Genomic DNA, 20,819 nt, shown 5'->3' with positions numbered 1-20,819 from the left:
GGGAGGGGCGGTCCGCCATGAGTGACAGGCAGAAGGGGACACCACCGGGAACGTGTAACATCAGTACAAATTTTCAAACTAAATGAAAAAATCCGCCAAAGAAAAAGTTATTTCCAATTTGATTATCACAGCATTGTACTGTTTAAAAATCTACTTGCAAACATAATACATTTTTCTGCGTGTTTTACATTTTAAAATTATTTGTTGGGGTGCGAAATAAAGAATCCACGCCGGGTGATAATTCTTTAGGTAAGCCCCTGCGTAGAGACATCATTTTTATCTCACATTTTTTCTGACTGCTAGAAACAATTTTCACAAGGAAGACTGGTTGGAAGTAATGCATTCCTCAGCAAGAATTCCTTTTTTATGTGGTGCTAGCTCTTTGGAATAGTCAACCATACGCTATTTATGTTAGTGTGGACCCCTCGCCGCTCTCGACTTAAATAAGATGGCGAACTTTCAAAGGACCCACCTTGGTCCGAAATACATAATAGTTAATAGTTTTACCTCTCCCCACCACAACCGGTGCCGCCACAGCTCGAGAACACATTATTTCTTATATAATGGGCTATAGTCCAATATATGAAGCTGAGTAAAGAAACGAGCTTACTTTGTTTTAAGCTGCATCAGAATATTGCCTTTTGTTAGTATCAATTAATTTGCTTTCAAAACAAGTGCATTACCTTTAATGTTTCTAATATCTCTTCAGCTTAAAGTATTGCTTTTGCTTTTGTTACTTTTATTTTGCACTCTTATGTAAGGCTCCATTATTTTTTGTTCCTAACACTGATGTCACCGGAGCTGCGTCCAGTGCTGAAGGCGTTTGACTCCTGACCAGAATGGTGCGGGTTCGATTCCCATCATCGGATCAGACATGTCCACTACATTGGGAAGTAAGACACTTTACTCTATTTGGCGTAGAACCTTTAGAAACCTTATATGCTGCCAAAGCAAAAACCCGAAATGTCATAAAGTTGCCACAGTTGGTGTACACGTCATGCTTGGTCATGTGTCAATGTGGAGATGGTGGTGGTCAGGTTAGACAAAGTTGTTAGACCACACTTGCTACATTATCAGCTGCTTTGTGTCTGTATAATACTCTCCAAACGAGATCTCTGTCGATCATCACAGTACTAAATACTCCCCAAACGAGATCTATGTCGATCATCACAGTACTAAATACTCCCCAAACGAGATCTATGCCGATCATCACAGTACTAAATACTCCCCAAACGAGATCTATGTCGATAATCACAGTACTAAATACTCCCCAAACGAGATCTCTGTCGATTATCACAGTACTAGATACTCCCCAAACGAGATCTATGTCGATCATCACAGTACTAAATACTCCCCAAACGAGATCTACTTTGTTCCAGGTGTGCTTAGTTGAAATAGTACGTGCATTTATGGCTATCCATTAACTTCTAAACTTGCATATAATGGTTATTACTTTTAGAACACTGATCTGCCCACTGAAGCATAGATATGTATATCAGATTATATATATATATATATATATATATATATATATATATATATATATATATATATATATATATATATATATATATATATATATATATATATATATATATATATATATATATATATATATATATATATCTGTGTGTGTGTGAGAGAGAGAGAGAAAGAGCGTGTATGCGTGTGATTTTAAAACTGATTGACACATTCCCTCAACTTCTAGTTTCGCGTGACTCATATACAACGATGACGGCTGGCAAAAATAAAGGCTTCAAGTGTGCTGACGCTTTCCTGAGCAGTATAACTTCAGTTGGTTCTTGTAGCTCGCAATAGGTTTATTGTATCTCCAACCACTCAATAGCTTTACAAGGGCTGACTCGGATATTTAGAGCACGGATGAAACGCTACCCATTAGGATGGGAAACCATTAGGAACACTCTTTGAAAGCTGCCACAGTGTTCGGCGTCTGAAAAAGATTTGAAGAGCTCAGCTTTGGACGGATCACCTGTATTATAAGGAAGGTATGTATGTTAAGTGAAGTATATTTATATATAGGTATATATTGTATACAATATGTGTGGTAAGAAAAAATATCGTTCCCAGAAAGAATTCAGATTGCTTATACATAGATGCATATAGAAGTGACTCATGCTCAGACTTTGAAAGTAATCTTGGTTTTGAGAAATGTTTGATCATGAGTAGTGAATTATCGTTTTCAGTCCAATGCATTGAATATTTAACATCTGACGATTGACAAGAAATCATGAACAGTACTGTTCTTTTCTTTTCGTTTGTTTTCTATTATTATTTTTTATATTTTATTTTATTTATGTTATGGATAAGAGATTTATTGGAATCAAAGGATCAAGTGACCTGCAACAAAACAACACAAACAAGCACACACACACACACAGCTGAACAGTGGAAATTCAGAGGGTTCCACCGTACGAGTCAAAAAAACACCCGATGTTGTGTAGTATATCGGAACTGTACCGCTTATCGTATTCATATATGTCTGTGACGAATGGATTTAGTTACAGCTGTCAGGGTATTTGCAAGTTTAGATATTTCTTTCACTTATCAGAGGAAAAGAGACGAAGAAAGATAAAAAATGTTATCAGTAAAGATATTAACATAAAGGAAGAATAAATTTAGCACTCTAATTACAAAAGTAGTTTCTTGCTTTTTTGATTTTTAACGGCACTATCTACGTAAAAGTGCAATTCCCAAAGACGACTGGGACTGGCTCGGGTGAGTGTCAAAACTCGCGTTCCCTAGATTATGAATCCGGCACTCGTTCAACTGAGCTAGCGCCTCTCCCAGTACAGTTGTCATTGTTGGCTGTTATTGCCTACATTATTTGAATTTGTTCTTACAATTATAAAATACCGTATAAACAAAAGGCTGATTAGTGATCAAGGTGGGCAAATCGCTTACCAGTTTTTCACCAACATGCATACAATTTCTCATTCATATCTATGTACTTAAACTTCATCATTAGCATATTAAGTCTAGAATTTCTCTCCCCTGCCAGCAATGACTCTGATATGATAAAGATTTCAAAAGCACGGGTAATGAACATGTATCGGTGAATAACTTAATAGGACAGGTAAAGAATAAAGTAATATACTTGATCCTATCTACAGAAGAACTGCCGGGTTACTTTGCATGAAGTGTTAAGAACTGTGCCGGGTTACTTTGCATGCAGTGTTAAGAACTATGCCGGGTTACTTTGCATCCAGTGTTAAGAACTGTGCCGGGTTACTTTTGCATGCAATGTTAAGAACTGTGTTGGGTTACTTTGCATGCAGTGTTAAGAACTGTGCCGGGTTACTTTGCATGCAATGTTAAGAACTGTGCCGGGTTACTTTGCGTGCAATGTGAAGAACTGTGCCGGGTTACTTTGCAGGCAATGTTAAGAACAGTGCCGGGTTACTTTGCATGCAATGTTCAATTTTTAGAAATACCTTCTAACCGCTTTCTTATCAATGCACTGAAAGCAGAGGTTGAGAATTTTCGGGAATATGTATCTAAAATAAAGATATTTTTGCTTCCATTCGCAATATAAATATTTATACTATGATCTTGTCGACTATTTGAACCCGGAAATTTTTAAATATCATTTCTAGGGTAGGATAATATGCAAGTCTCTGAAGTTCATTCCAGGGATCTAAGAATCAGCTTATTAAGCACAATATGCATCTTGTAAGATCGGTAGCAATGTTAAAACTTCCACCAAACACGTATGAAAATGTGCTCTGTGTGTGTGTGTGTGTGTGTGTGTGTGATAGGTAAAAGACATTAACGTAAATATGCAAGAGAAAGAGAAACGATTCAGCCACTGAGGAAAGAGAATGCTTTAAATCCGGGTGCTCTCAGTGTATTCACCAACTGATGTCATGGTCGATCTGGATAAAGGTTACGGGTGCAATTCTCTGTCATATCCAACAATTCTGATGTGGTTTAATCGTTTTTACGATTGTGGCCAATCCATGGAAGATGACCGTTGTCTGTTATGGCTGAGTGGGAAGTGTCTCATGTGAAGAGAACAATTGGTGAAGATGATCGATATGCATCATACAATATTCCTATTAACACGATCATTAATTCAGCAGCTTTAATGTATTGAAAAATCAAGCGAAGCTCAGAACGATATTGCAAATGGACCCGGCATTTTTGTCGTTGACGGTTAATCAAAAACATCTCCCAGTGAACCAGATTGAAGGTACAAATAATTTCAGGTGTAAATGATTTTAAAAACTAGGCAACATACCAGTGACACAGTACTCTAAATAAAGCTGACAAGTTGCATAGTACTGTGTGAAATTTTGCAAGGTTTATATTATTGGAATTTTGCATCATTTTGTTTTGCACGCGCATTCCTGTCTTTGTGGCGCACGTGCCCATTATTTACTGCATGGCCCCATTCAGTGCATTGGTGCAACTGATTGAACCTCTCTGAGATACTTAAAAATACATGGTACAACTGACTGAGCCACTAAGATACGTATAAACACACTGGTGCTGTAATAATTGATTGAACCGCTGTCAGATACTTAAAAACCCATTGGTACAACTGATTCATCTCAACTCATGTACATAAGACATATAGTACGACTGATTCATCCAAATTCATATAAATAAAACCCGTTGGTACGAGTGATTCATCTCCACTCACATATATAAAACCCATGGTACGACTGATTCATCCCAAATCATACATAAAACCCATTGGTACGACCAATTAATCCTAAATCATATACATAAAACACATTTGTACAACTGATTCATCTCAGCTCCTACACATACAACACATGGTACGACTGATTAATCTCAACTCGTATACATAAAACAGGGGCCCCGAGTGGCCGAGTGGTTTAAAGCGCTCTCCGTTACGGATCACTGCCATCTCACCTCTGTCTGCGTGGGTTCGAGTCCAGGATTCGGCCAGTGTGGGTATGTGAGAAAGCTTTCCAGTAGCTTCTCGTGGGTCGTTGGTTCTTCTTCTCGGGGTTTTCCCGAGTTCTTCCTCCACCATTAATACTGGCCGCCATGCATAGCCTATCGTGTGCTGAAAAATGGCGTTAAACTTCAAAGCAACAACAACAACATATACATAAAACACATGTGTACGACTGATTAATCGCAACTCGTTTACATAAAACACATTTGTACGACTGATTAATCGCAAATTGTATATATAAAACACATTTTTACGACTGATTAATCGCAAATTGTATATACAAAACACTTTTGTACGACTGATTAATCGCAACTCATACACATAAACATATAGTAAGACTGATTGCATACGCCATATTGGTACAACTGGCTGAAGCTCACTTGCATGTGTATTATCACATTGTTACAATTGAATGACCCTCACTCAGATGTGTATTATCACATTGTTACAATTGAATGACCCTCACTCAGATGTGTATTATCACATTGTTACAATTGAATGACCCTCACTCAGATGTGTATTATCACATTGTTACAATTGAATGACCCTCACTCAGATGTGTATTATCACATTGTTACAATTGAATGACCCTCACTCAGATGTGTATTATCACATTGTTACAATTGAATGACCCTCACTCAGATGTGTATTATCACATTGTTACAATTGAATGACCCTCACTCAGATGTGTATTATCACATTGTTACAACTGAATGAAGCTCACTCGGATGTGTATTATCACATTGTTACAATCGAATGACCCTCACTCATATGTGTGTAAACACAGTGGCACAACTGACTGAACCTCAGTTACATGTGTATAAACACATTGGTACAAGTGACTAAACCTCACTCAGATGTGTATAAACGCATTGGTACATCTGACTGGATATCTCTCAGATGCTTGAAAGCTCATGGGGAATTACTTAATTAGATACATCTGAATCGTGCATGAACGACGCTCATGCAGAGTTTTAAAATTATTTGGCACTGAAAGGCTTCATCTTAAAATTCAAATGCTACCATGGAATAGCAGTGTGACGTTGCAAAGGAACTGTGTTTTCTTCAGTATTGCATATGTAAACATAAAATGTCGATCACAATGAGGAAGAACTGTAAATTTGCGTTCATTATAGAAAGCACCTTTGTTCATGTTTTCGTGGTAGCCTTAAGCGGGATCGGGGTCGGATCGTATTTATTGTTTCTAAATGTTGAAATGCCCGTGTTAAGTATGCCATTCCAATGAAGCTGTGATCACTACATTGTTAAATATGCCATCATGAAGGAGTCACACGTGAGGAATGTGACGTATTTCAGGATTGTATCCCTGTCGCTGGGTTCACTAAAGAATGCTCGCGCATGTGGGCGGCTGTTTGGAGAGAGTGGAGATTAACCCATATAGACTTACAAAAAAAATCTGTCCTTTCATTAGCATAGTTGTAATGGCCTAGTCGCTCTCATATGCGTTGCTTTTGCGGTTGTTAAACAGTAAATCAACACAATAAAGGCTATAAAGTGTAAGCAAAGTGGGAATAAAGTATTTTGCCGAGAGACAAAGCAAAGTAGGTGACACTGCTGATTTTAGTAGTATTCGAACCCACAACCTTTGAGTTGCACATCCGTCACACAAGCCACTGAACCACTAGAGAAACACATGATCGTGACTATGCATAGGATGTAAGCTAGAGAAACATTCAATACCTTCTGTTTGGAGTGGTTCAAAGCCTCGTGTACCGATCCGGTGGTCTAATGGTTAGAGCGTACGCCTCGGATGCGGGAAGTCGTTGGTTCAATCCTCGGCCAAGTCATACCTAAGACTTATAAAAATGGTACTAGCAACTGCCTCGCTTGGCGCTCAGCAGTAAGAGGTTAGTGTTTGGACTGGTCGGCCTGGTCGGCCCGGTGTCGGGATAATGTGACTGGGTGGGACATTATGCTACATCTCTGCAGCATGATGTCCCAGTGCTAGACATCACTATAAACTGCCACACTGCAGACATCGTAGCGATATGACTGAAAAATTGTTAAAACTACGGTAAAAATATAAAAAAACACACACACAGTTTTAAAGGTCAGTCAATTCTACCTGTCCCTTATTGTTTCAAATAAAGTTTGAGTTTTATCCTAAGTTACCAATGAAAGTGACGGGTATTACATATTATTTCTTGCCTGTCACCTGACAAGCGGGTACGTAGCAATGTTCACATGACCTGCGGGAGTTAAGGAATGTTCACCTGCCATGCAGGTGCAAAAAATGTCCTCCTGACAAACGGGTGCTTACCATATTCACCTGACCTTTTAGTAATACGTCCTAGATCTCTCTCTCTCTCTCTCTCTCTCTCTCTCTCTCTTTGTTTACTGAAATAAATCGTACCCCCTTTCTTCAACACTATAATCGTCTGAGGGGTAGATTTATTATAATTCTGATATTGCTAGATGTCTATGATATCACTGCTTGACTCGATTGAGTAGAACGGTAAGCATTCCATTAAACTGGAGTAGTTCAGATGGGTTTACTATTCCAGACTGTTTTGTTTAAATGATTGTATTTATATTATAGGCTGTTATATGGAAAGAAGTAGTTCAAATGGGCTATTGAAGTAGTTCAGATTGGTTTTCTATTGCAGACTGCTGTTTAAAATGACTTAGTTCGCATGGTATATCTATTCCATGCTGCTATTTGGAATGAAGTTGTTCAGATTGGTCTTCTATTTGAGACTGCTGTTTGGAATGAAGTAATTCATTTAGGCTTTATATTATCCGGACTGCTATTTGGAATGAAGTTGTTCCGATTGGTTTTCTATTTCAGACCGCTGTTTGGAATGAAGAAGTTCACATGGGTATTTCTATTCCAGACTGCTATTTAAAATGATGTAGTTCAAATGAGCTATTGAAGTAGTTCAGTTTTCTTTTCTATTCCATACGATATTTGGAATGAAGTTGTTCAGATAGGCTTTCTATTCCATATTGCTATTTTTGGAACGAGGTTGTTCAGATGGGCTTTCTACTCCGCACAGCTATTTTTGGAATGACGTTGTTCAGATGGGCTTTCTACTCCGCACATCTATTTTTGAAATGAGGTTGTTCAGATGGGCTTTCTACTCCATACTGCTTTTTGAAATGAGGTTGTTCAGATGGGCTTTCTACTCCATACTGCTATTTGGAATGAAGTTGTTCAGACGGTGTCTCTATTCCATAATGCTAAATGCAATGAAATTGTTCAGACTGTGTCTCTATTCCATAATGCTAAATGCAATGAAGTAGTTCAAATGGGTTTTCTATTCCATAATGCTAACTGGAATTAAGTTTTCTCGGATAGGCGTTCTATTCCTGACTGATATATGCAATGGAATCCTTTCCCCGGGCAATCTCAAATTAAACCCTAGGGTTTTGTAATACGCGTTATATAAAATAATAATTGTGGCAAGCTATTCTCAATTGATATCCGTGCAACCTGATCGATATTGGTCTAATTGGTCTAATAATGATACATTAGATTGGTCTAATTTTAATACATTATGTATTGGCTTTTGTTACAGTTATAAAACCTTTCAAAATGTATTGATGGTAAAGAGTTCAATATCTAACTTATGCACAATCCCGCCTCAAGGTGCACAGCAAAGTTTTTTTTCCCCAAAGTAGAAAGACAACGAACATTTCTACTAAAACTTATGACATTCACGCCAGTAAACTCTCTGCTAACACATATATCTCAGTAGTAATATAGGACTCTCGAGCGACAGAATAGCCTCTGCAGCGTCAAAGCGAATTTAACATGGGAAATCCTCTACTGCGACAAGGGGAATTTAACATGGGATAATTGTGGGCATAGCGTGACATTAACATGGTAGCGGTTGGGGGCCTTAAGTAACTGGCGACTCTTCAGGATAAATAGCGGCACTTGGGGGTACAATGCACTAGGCGGGGAGCATGTGCTGCCCCCTCGGGACCAAAAGCGACACTTGAGGGCAAAATGCATTAGGTGACCCATACGTACACCTAGAGAGTGGCATCTGACGTCACATGCGTATATAGTTGAGCCAAACTTAGTTCAGTTCTAACAACGTTAATACGTAGTTCACTTGATAACACCTGGGAGAAATAACATATTGAAAATTCGACGGGCGACAAACACATTTGCAACAAAAGGGTTGATGGAGACACACACACAGACACACATTTGCTACTGAATTGACTGATGGTAGCAGGAACGGTGCTTTAGTCAGGAGACGATTTTTGAGAGAGGGATAGACGATGGCAAAAGACAGAAACGTATAGCACCGGATTTGGTTCTGTTTTGGTTCGGTATTACATGATATGAAGTAATTAACGCTAGTCCACCCCGAGTTTCTAAATACAACGATACATTCTATGCAAGAAATGTGCATGGTCGATTGTTTTCATTCATCGGTTTCACAAAAGGGTAATGTCATTGTCAACTGACTGCATCATCATTTACCACTCCCAAAGTTAAAACAATCAGTTAAAAGATATACTAGTTATATGTCTTTTACCATCGTCAAAACTCTCTCTCTCTCTCTCTCTCTCTCTCTCTCTCTCTCTCAAAACACTCGTCTCAAGACTGAAGTATTGTCCCTACTACCGTGTTTGTTTGTGTGCCCCCATCAACGCTTTTGTTGCATATGTGTTTGTGTGTCCCCGTCAACCCTTTTGTTGCATATGTGTTTGTTTGTCCAATCAACCCTTTTATTGTATATGTGTTTGTTTTTTCACGTCGAGTTTTTAATGTACTCTTTTCCCTTCGTGTCATCAAGTGCAGGCTATAGTTACATTATTTGAGCTGACCTCAACCTGGCACACGTAAATATTGCATGGGACGTCTCTCGTCGCTCACTGGGCGTACGAATGGGTCACCACGTGCATTTTTCCCTCAAGTCACACTTTTTGTTTTGAAGGGTCACCAAGCGCAACTTTTGTCCTCGTGTACCACCACGCGCCAAGTTTACTTTCTCTGCAAGTGCCGCTTTTGTCCTGAAGGGTCTCCAAGTGCATATGTGTCCCCATGCGCCGCTCCCTTGTTAATTTCCAGTTGGGCCCCAAGTATCATTCCCATGTCAAATACCCCTTGTTGCTCGAATTCGGTCGCTCGACTGGCTCTCTCTCTCTCTCTCTTTCCAAATATCTCGTGCATTTTACCTACTAGTTTTTCATATATGTATGTACGTATGTATATATATAGGGAGAGAGAGAGAGAGAGTTGATAGTTTAGATGGCACTTTTCACTGCGCGCTGCTATCATCTTCATTAATGTTTAAAGGTTCATATTGACAAAAGCAATTGCGGGCTCGAATTAGTTGAAACAAATGATCTGGTAAACATCATTTACTGTTCTTTATGATCTCGTTATAATCAAAGTAACTGCGTATCGAGCCATTCATCCACTGGATAATACGAAGCTATGCGTCAGAAACGTTAAATTCTCAGCAATTTTGTGACCTGCTATCAGATAGTGGGTATTGTTTCCAGTACAAAAGAAGGACCCATTAAAACATAATATATCTCAATTTAAATGTCATTTGAGAACTTTCAATCATGGAAAGTCGGCAATAATGGCTACGAACGTTAGCCACAAAAGACAATAGCTCGATCTTATTTCATTGCTCAGGTTCCGACGCCCATGCGTGCCGATGCTCAGACGTTCATTTTATGAGAGGGTTGGGTGGTGGGAAATAAAGGATCGAGGAATTTCGAAAGGGGAAGTAACAGAGGAACAAACTAATTTCAGATCTTGTGATTTACATTCATTAATTATCATGATATTATTATTCCAAAGTCAAAAACTAAGGGGTAGCTGGAAATCATGCCGAGTCGAAATGAAAATGTGAATACACACTAAATATAGTAAATAAGCTTGCCAGTCTGATTAAAGTCAGCTCAGTAAGCCTGTTAATGTTATTGCTCGTAATTAAGAATACAAATTAGGTGACAAATGCTAGCAAATAGATAGTAAAGTAAACTCCTTCAGACTTGAAAAAATAATAACATAGTAAACTAAACACCATTAGTCTTGAAGAGAATGACAGCACAGATAGTAAACAACACACTATTAGTCTTGAAGAGAATGACAGCACAGATAGTAAATAAAACACCATTAGTCTTGAAGAGAATGACAGCACAGATAGTAAATAAAACACCATTAGTCTTGAAGAGAATGACAGCACAGATAGTAAATAAAACACCATTAGTCTTGAAGAGAATGACAGCACAGATAGTAAATAAAACACCATTAGTCTTGAAGAGAATGACAGCACAGATAGTAAACTAAACACCATTAGTCTTGAAGAGAATGACAGCACAGATAGTAAATAACACACTATTAGTCTTGAAGAGAATGACAACACAGATAGTAAATAACACACTATTAGTCTTGAAGAGAATGACAACACAGATAGTAAATAAAACACCATTAGTCTTGAAGAGAATGACAGCACAGATAGTAAATAAAACACCATTAGTCTTAAAGAGAATAACAACACAGATAGTAAACTAAACACCATTAGTCTTGAAGAGAATGACAGCACAGATAGTAAATAAAACACCATTAGTCTTGAAGAGAATGACAGCACAGATAGTAAATAAAACACCATTAGTCTTAAAGAGAATGACAACACAGATAGTAAACTAAACACCATTAGTCTTGACGAGAATGACAGCACAGATAGTAAATAAAACACCATTAGTCTTAAAGAGAATGACAACACAGATAGTAAATTAAACACCATTAGTCTTGAAGAGAATAACAACACAGATAGTAAACTAAACACCATTAGTCTTGAAGAGAATGACAGCACAGATAGTAAATAAAACACCATTAGTCTTGAAGAGAATGACAGCACAGATAATAAACTGAACTCCTTTAGTGGTTAAGGAAATGACACTGGTAATTTAAAACAACTTGTTAATGTTTTCTCACATAATTACTACTAACACAGTACCGTTCTTTTTAAGTCCAACTCGCTATGATATCAGCTGGTGAAGGTGCGTAATATAGGTAAACATGGTTTTACATGTGTCCATTCAGTAAAACATCGATAGCTCGATATTACTCAAATGACTTGATAACTCAAAATTACTTAAATGACGCAGTAACTCAAAATTACTCAAATGACTTGCTCAACCCTTAATAAAGCTTTATATTGACTGCATTGGCATAATTTAAAATTTTAAAGCCATACCGTAAAAAAATGCAGCACTCCACCCGATCCAAATCTTGGGATTTTGCCCCCCTCCCCCATTGCATGCACCGTGTGTTCGGTAGTTAAGTCACTGACTGACTGTTACCTCGAAAAATGCCACCAAACTACAAAAGGTGTTGGTAACTAGATATTGAAATTTCAATAATTCTAATATCCTATGAGAATAAGACTGAGTTTTAATTTCGTTTCTGTGGTACCTCTGCAATTCTATCCTTATCACCCAGAAAGTTCCACTATATTTCCGCTGAGGCGGCAAGATTTCATTTCCGCTGTGAGGATCATTTCTAGCGCTGTGGTACCTGGCAAGACAAGGGTGTAAGCTAGCGGTTTGTTTCTTTAAATACCTGTTTGCGGTACGTATTAAATATTAAACGACACAATGCAACGAAACAAGAGATCTAGTATTGATCACTGTCTGACTGTGTGGTCGCTATGCATAATAGTGAAAGGAAATTTTAGTCTGACAGTTCAGGTATCTCACACCAAGCTTATCCTGGTCTTTTTTTGTATCAATACATTCAAAGTTGTTGAGTACTTGGCTGGCCAGTGTGAAACAACATCTCACTTTTGATTCAGCAGACATTTATTTTTGATGCCGAGTTAGGAATATTTGACGAGAAAACAGGCGCTACTACAAAGGTATGAACTCTCATGGGCTATGATCTGGCTATAACTATCATGTTAACATTTTTGTCAACAGAATCGGCACACCTCGATTTTAATTGACATGCGTGTATTAGACTTACATATTTATTACGGAATGATGTCATATCACTTTGTGCAGCTTAGTGTAAGCGTTTTATATTTTATATATGACGATACTTTTGAATTAATTCGTTTAAATATCTCTTTCTTTTTATGTTTCAGTACCCCTTACTTTCTGTCGCACCAGCTATCAAGTCGTTTCGTTTTCCGGTTGGCATAGTTTTTATTGCAGTCACATGCCTAGTGAATAAAATAATCTCTATATTTATATTAGGTCAAGGTAAAATAAGCTTATTTGCCAAACAATTTCGCTTGATTTCATAACCTTACTATTAAAGTACATGTATTAGAAAAATTACAAGTGGTTACAATATTAATACTTATTTTTTTACAAAACCTTCGTATAAAAAATATTTAGAATTGTTAGAAAGGCATCACGTGACACAAAACCTTAAACTGTAACTCATAACATTAAGAAACAAAATATCTATTTACGCGCCATCCATGTGTGCTTCGAAAATAACCGTAAAAAATATTTTTAAAAATCGGTTTTTATTTATTGCCATTCTTATAATTTTTATAACTATCGTCATTTTTAAAATGAAACTTCCTATCTCACATAATTTAGGAAATCATGAGGCTTGAACATCAGTTCTACGCTACATGAAAGTGTGTAGTAAAGCCTCTGCCGTCCAAGCACAATGTGTAACCAGTTTTCAAGCTTATGGACTTGATTACTCATAAAAACTATAAGTTATTGCAGCCTATTTTCAAGTTTATTGACTCCATTACTCCTATATAAATTAGGCTATTGTAATCTAATTTCAAACTTTTTGACTCCATTGCTCTCATAAAATTGAAGCTATTATAATCTAATTTCAAACTCATTAACTCCATTACTTCAGAAAACTGAAGCTATTGAAATGCCTCTTGATTTCGTTACTCCTATTTAAAAAACTACCCTTCTTTAAATTACGTTACATGTGTTTGAAAATTTAGCACATGTCCCACAGTTGTAGCAAATTATGAATATACGTATCATTGGCGATCTCAGTCATTGATGAATTGTACCTAATTCACCTGTCTAGAAGAGCTGAAATTAATATTCAAGAGATACAAATTAAAAGTAATATCGTCTTGCTTGCCTATTGCATATATAAAGCAGTCCGCTCAGGTGGCCTAGTGGTTATAGCGTCGGCCCTTAATGCGGGAGGTCGCGGGCTCAAACCCCGGCCGAATCATACTAAAGACCATCATAAAAATGGTATTAACATCGGCCTTGATAGGCGCTCAGCATTAAGAGTTTATTGTTGGTGGGGCTGGCGTCAGGAAAAGGTGACTGGGTGCGACATGATGCTCTATGTCTGCTGCATGATTCCCCAATGCTAGACATCATTGTAAAATAAAGAGATATGACTAATTGGTTTTTAAAGCTACTTTAAAAATCCACGTCACACACATTCACAATTTGCTTAATATTTTCTGACGGCAGACAGTTAATGAAAATGAATCTGAAAATGTTGCGCTTCTCTTTTCGTAGTATGAAGGTTCTTTTTTTTCTTTCTTTCTTCTCTTCCCTCTTTTGCTTATGTAAGCTTGTCAAACAGTAAACTATGAAATCAAATAACTCTTAAATCAAGTCTGAGTTATTTTTACTTTTATCCGTGTCATATTATGCTCAACTGATTTGTAAATTCGAGGAATGTTGTTCACAAATGTTATTGAAAGCATAATGTAGTGGAGTGCTGTTTTGTAGAGGAAAGACTGGCTAATGACGGTGACGTCAATGTAGTAAAGGAAGTTGTAGAACAACGACACATACTGATAATGTTACACACAAAACTTGCCCAAAAGGACTTATAGAGTTGCTCTCCTGGAATAGAAGCACATGAGTACAAAATTGAGTATTGAGTCGCATATAACATTGACTTGAAATCCATTAACAATTACGCGAATAATTGTATAGAAACAAAAGAGTGTGAGTCCAATAATCAGGGATCATGACTCCATTAATGATGATTCAAAGCTAAAGCTAAAAACGGAAGTTTAGCTAACGAGTCCTCAGCCTAAACATATATGTCAAGTTTGTTTGAAATCTAGTAGGAATTAAAGAATATTTGTGTTCAAAGAAAATTATTAATCCGACAAGTTACGGTGCTGAAAGCTGATAGCGAGTCCGCTATTATTGTATTGAAAGAGGATGATAAATCGGACAAGTTATTGTGTCAACGAAGGTTGTGTATCTGACAAGTGTTGAATGAAGGTGGTGGTCTAAGAATGGTATTGTGTTTAAATAAAAAAGAAAGTAGTGAGTCCGATAAGTTATTTTGTTGAAAGAAGGTGTTGAGTCTGACAAGTTGGTCTGTTGATAAGTCTGACAGGTTATTTTGTTGAAAGAAGGTAGTGAGTACGACAAGATATTGTGTTCAAAGAAGGTAGTGAGCCCGATAAGTTATTCCGTTGAAAGAAGGTGCTGAGTTTGACAAGGTGGTCTGTTGAAAGAAGGTGATAGGTCTGACAGGTTATTTTGTTGGATAAAGGTAGTGAGTTTGACAAAACATTCTGTTGAAAGGTGTTGAGTCATACAAGTTATTGTGTTGAAAGAAGTTGGTGCGTCAAATAAGTTATTGTGTTGTGAAAAGGTTGTGAGTCCGAGAGCTTATTGTGTTGAAAAAAGGTGTTTAGTCCGAAATGTTATTTTACTGAAGAAGGTAGTGAGTCTGACAAGTTATTGGTGTTGAAAGGTGTTGTGTCTGACAAGTTATTGTGTTGAGAAAAGGTGTTTAGTCCGACAAGTTACTTTACTGAAAGAAGGTAGCGAGTCTGACAAGTTATTGGTGTTGAAAGGTTTTGTGTTTGATAAGTTATTGTGTTGACAGAGGATCGTGAGTTCGACAAGTTATTGTGTTGAAAGGTTTTGTGTTTGACAAGTGATTGTGTTGACAGAGGATCGTGAGTTCGACAAGTTATTGGTTTTGAAAGGTGTTGAGTCAGACAGTAAGAGGTTGTAATTTCCGCCAAAAGATGTTGTTGCATTCTAAATATATAACTTAGCAATATTTGCAATCAAAGTTAGCCGAGGTCTCATCAACATCAAAATACGTTCTAAACTGATGTAAAATCCAATAAAGTGTTATGGCACAGAATGGAAAATAGGCGGGTCTGACAATGAGGGCCCGTAACTCTGTTTAATGACGTAGAATGACAACTTAATTCTGCTGAGGACACATTATCAATCTGCGAACCAAATTTGTTTGAAATCCAACAATAATTATAAGAATCATTGTGTGAATGTGAATGTATATGACAACCAGTCGATATAAATCCACTTCATTATGGCGTATAATGCTGGCAACATAAATCGACAAAAGCCGTATCAATACCATGCAATCTCCCAGACAAAGGAGTTATTATGCAGAAATGAAAGTGGTTGAGCCCGACACTTAGTGGATATAACTCAAATAAATGATGACACAGAACACATACACGTTGTCTGATGCTTCATCACTATCAGTTTGACTGTGAAATTGGTTTAATCCAATCTTAAGCAAAGAGGATACTGGACAGAAACAAAAGAGCTTTTGTGTCTTTTTTTTGGGAGGGGGGTCAGGGGACACCACTCTTTCAATCAGTATTTTAGAACGCGGATGACCTAACTCTGCTAGGATCACAACAATGTAATGCTGTAAGATCACTTTGGTCGAAATCCAATAATAACGAAAGGGGCTATTGTGCGAAAACAAATGGGGTGGAGGTTAAATTAAGAGTGCAACTCTGTTATACGATGGTGCCAGGGAGGTACTGTTCGGAAACTAAAGTGGTAGGTCTGATAATCAAGGACTCCAAAATGACCAAAGCGTTATCGCAAACAAAAGAAAGGTAGGGTTACATATCATTCATTATATATCGTTCTGTTAACCTCGTTCTACCGCATGAACCTAAGCAAGAGATGGATCCAAGAGTCAAGGTCAAGGTTTTTGGTCTGGATAGCATAACGGTACACGGGGTGGAGGCAAAGGTATAGTTGCCTCTTGCTTCCTGATTTTAAAAAATATATATATTGTGCATTAAAGAAGTAGAATCTTCCCGCCGTTCCAGAAAAAAATCGTGCAACAGTAAAACATATTCGTTTATATCTCAAGTAACATGTTCAATCCATGAAGCTTGAACTTGGAACGGTTAAAGGATACCTGCCCCTAACTGATATTTTTTAAACATTAAGAATTTACGGTGCTCTAAGACTTTTTCATACACTCGAGTTTTTTTCTAGGTGCTTCATATAAACACTCAAAAATAGGGGTACAATCGATGTGAAATATACGAATATTAATCGATATAAAATGCTAAATATAACATTCGATTAATCGATGTAAAGTATACAATATTAATATGAACTCACTACCACAATGGAATTCAAATAATTGGTGTACAGACGTTCTGAAGTTCCATGGTGAATTTATCGACTTTTGGTACATGGTACATGTGATCGATATACTGCACATTTCATTGAATTCCGTGAACGTTCGCTTTCTGTTGGATATCAAGTAATCTGAGAGCAAATGTTTTCAGATTCCAAACACAAATTAAAAAATACAACAATTGCAAAGCACATAAAACGTGTTTGTGACTTCGATTTTCATTAAATGAAGAAAAACACGTTGTCATTTACTAATGCAATTTCGTTCTCATCTTGTTACAGATTTATAAAACCAGCTAAGCAGACTGTGCAATTAACAGACGGAAGAAGCGCGACCTAGCCAACATAGAGCGACCCAAATTCTTCATTTACTTTTTCCAGGTCCAACTGATCCGTGTACTTAAAACAAATATCTTTTCAAAGCGGAGAAGTCTACAATAGCGATCGACTGAAAGTACATTCAGTGCAGCAAAAACGCGAACTGTACTTGAGAGCATGTGATCATATTGGATTTGATAAAAATAACAACCACGACCTTGTGGGTGTAATTCAACAGTACTGTTGTCCTGCTGATGAATGCGTATTATACCGTGCGTTATATGCTAGACACATTGCTAATATTTACAAAGGATAGCGATTGATTTTTAGCACACCGATAATGACCAAATACAGATGGTTTGTAGAATTTATCGCAGGTCCAGGAGGATTCAGCGAAAAGGAAGAGATCGTCAGCGACTGGTTTCCCAACATGGAGGAAGCAAAGAAAGACGCCCTAGCAAAGGCGGAAAAGGAAGTGAGGGAATACCCATTTTCTCGAGGTGGAATATTAAAACTCAGTATAGAAGACGAAGCCGGACGTATAACAGAACTAATTAACGTTTTAAAGAAAAGCTGATATCAGTAAATTTATTTTTGTGTCATTCTGTTGTTTGAAACGCATAATGTGAACTATTTTGTGGCTATGTGGGGAAAAAGGAATTAAAATGTGATTTTGTAATAGATTTACTTATTAAAATTAATATACATTTTGAAAGTGTCTTTATATATGCCATGCATTCTTCTTGCTGATTTGCGTACGAAACTAATTGAAACGCATTTACCTCAGTATTCTTCAATCTTTATGGAGCGGAAATCGGGTGAATCGGGTGATAGAACGAAAAAGAAGGATATTTTCTGATACAGTCTGATACACTCATAGATTTTCTGTCCGATAAGCATGCTAATGAGTGATTTGACATTTGAAATTTGTATGAAGGTTAATTAAACGAATCGCAACACTAGTATTTTCAATAAATATGTGTAGGTATTAATGTAAATACCTTTGACTTACCTTGTTATATGTATGTAATGAGAGAGAGAGAGAGAGAGAGAGAGAGAGAGAGAGAGAGAGAGTCCTTAAATAGGTAAAAACTAGCCCAACCTGGCAATAAAAACTTTAAAAAGGTGCAACATATTTTTTTTTCTAGTTTGTTGAGAAGAACAAATTTACAATTCGACAGCTATATGAACAAAGATTGCACTTGACTTTGTTGGAGGCACCAAGCTATTTATCAATCCATGCATATGTATGTATGTATGTATGTATGTATGTATGTATGTATATATGTATGTATGTATGTATGTATGTGTAAGTTGAATTTAATTACAAATCTGTCATTTTGTGTATTTTTTATCTGTCTATATGTAAGTATGCATAAATCTGTTTGACTAAATGTACAACAGTTTGTGGATAGATCACGTGATACAGAGTTGTATTTATAGTTAACTTTACATCTATAGTAATAAACAAATAAAAAAATTTAATTTCCAGCTATTAATAAGTTTGGAGAAAAAAATGCTTAGTGAGTTTATATATTTCATATGTGCAATAAAATGATTAAAAAAATATTTAAAACAAAATGTTTTATTTGTTTCCAATCTTTTGTTTTTAAACTTGTTTCTGTATCTTTATATCCTGCTTTACTCAAAAAATTATAACAAATGCAAACTTGGCTGGAAACGTGAGTTCTTATTAAAATTTGTATGTATGTATGTATGTATGTATGTATGTATGTATGTATGTAATGCATGCATGCATGTATGTATGTATGTATGTATGTATATATGTACGTATGTATGTACAAGAATATTATTTTTTTATGAGCAAGCACTATTTCCAGATTAAATAATCATTGATATTAAATAATTTGAAGAAATAAATTTCAGTCCAAATTAACTTTTAGACACATTAATAATAATACAAAATTGCTTCTGCTATGTCTCAAAGCACGAAAGAATAATCGTTCCAGGTCACAATAAATATTTTTTAAAAACACCATTACCTAAGGGAAAGAACCTTCTAGAAATTCTTATTGCTTACAAAATAAAATGTTTGTTATTATTATAAAGACATTTTACTATAATTATAATATATAATATGGACTATGTCAGGTACACCATGTACGTTGTAGGGTAATTCCAATAACTTTGCCTAGACCCATATAAACATGTTTGCTACCATTAATAACGATCCTGATATTAAACCCATACACACAAAGAATAATTTCTCTATGTATTAGTTATTTGTAGAATAACAAATAGTCCGTAATTCAGGTCAAGTTGAAAATAAACTTGACTTTTGACAAAATTAGGACCAATCTACAAGGTTATCTTACAATAGCATATAATGAAGAAGAAAAGAAACTAACCAGCAAACAATGCTAATTACACACACACACACGCGCGCGCGCACACCCACACTCACACCCACACCCACACACATTTGTGTGCCTGTGTGTGTGTGTGTGTGTGTGTAATACTTTACATATGAAGTGTTAATTATCAGTTTATTTAAAATTGAATATTTTCATCTAAATTTTCTGAACGTATGTTAAACGAGTTCATGGAGGAAAAAGGGAACCATTGATTTCACTTTATGCCTTTGTTTTGATTGTTGGAACGAAAATTGGATCCCTATTGTTCAGCTTGGTTTTGACTTTAAAAACAAAAGCGTCCCTTTTTGAAGGGTTTACTTCAAGGTTATCGATATAATTATTATTTGGTTTACACCAACATTCCAGTGCACTGGAGTACGGATGTTTACACTGAATATGAAGATATTTCATCTCTCTTCTTTCCGACTGTGCTGCCGTTACTACTGCATTTTATGCTTATTTGTCCATGTATATATTACATCTAAACTGCACCTTCATACCAGTAAAAATATTAGATCGAAAATATGGCCCCATGCTTCTAACTGCCATTCAGGGTAGTCCTCCGAAACAAAACAGTATTATTTTATATTGCTTTGTTTCGCAAAGAAAAATATTATTAGTTTCCTGTCATCGTCAATATTTTGCAATATATGTACAACATGAAACTAGCCAACTGTCGCCGTCAGCCTTCGCATTTGTCAGCTTTCTTTTCGCAAAACTGTTTTTGAAATGTAAACACTTTAGGATCAATGTTTTTTCAAAACATTTTAAGGATTCGTGTCCAATATCATATATGGACACTAGTACAGATAAAAGCGAAACGTTCGAGCTTCTTATTC

The 20,819-nt window shown here is 36.6% G+C and overlaps 1 long non-coding RNA gene across 1 annotated transcript; it reads left to right on the top strand.

Moving 5' to 3' along the window:
• The first annotated feature begins 1,748 nt into the window (after window positions 1-1,748).
• Window positions 1,749-18,320, top strand: LOC149790197 (uncharacterized). The gene is made up of 2 exons (XR_016424036.1): window positions 1,749-2,006; window positions 17,570-18,320. It is a non-coding gene; the product is annotated as an uncharacterized LOC149790197 (long non-coding RNA).
• The last annotated feature ends 2,499 nt before the right edge of the window (window positions 18,321-20,819 follow it).

This window comes from Sinohyriopsis cumingii, chromosome 10 (assembly GCF_028554795.1).
Source record: "Sinohyriopsis cumingii isolate HCF-2022 chromosome 10, ASM2855479v2, whole genome shotgun sequence".
Lineage (NCBI taxonomy): Eukaryota > Metazoa > Mollusca > Bivalvia > Unionida > Unionidae > Sinohyriopsis > Sinohyriopsis cumingii.
This window is presented reverse-complemented; position numbering and strand designations above follow the sequence as displayed.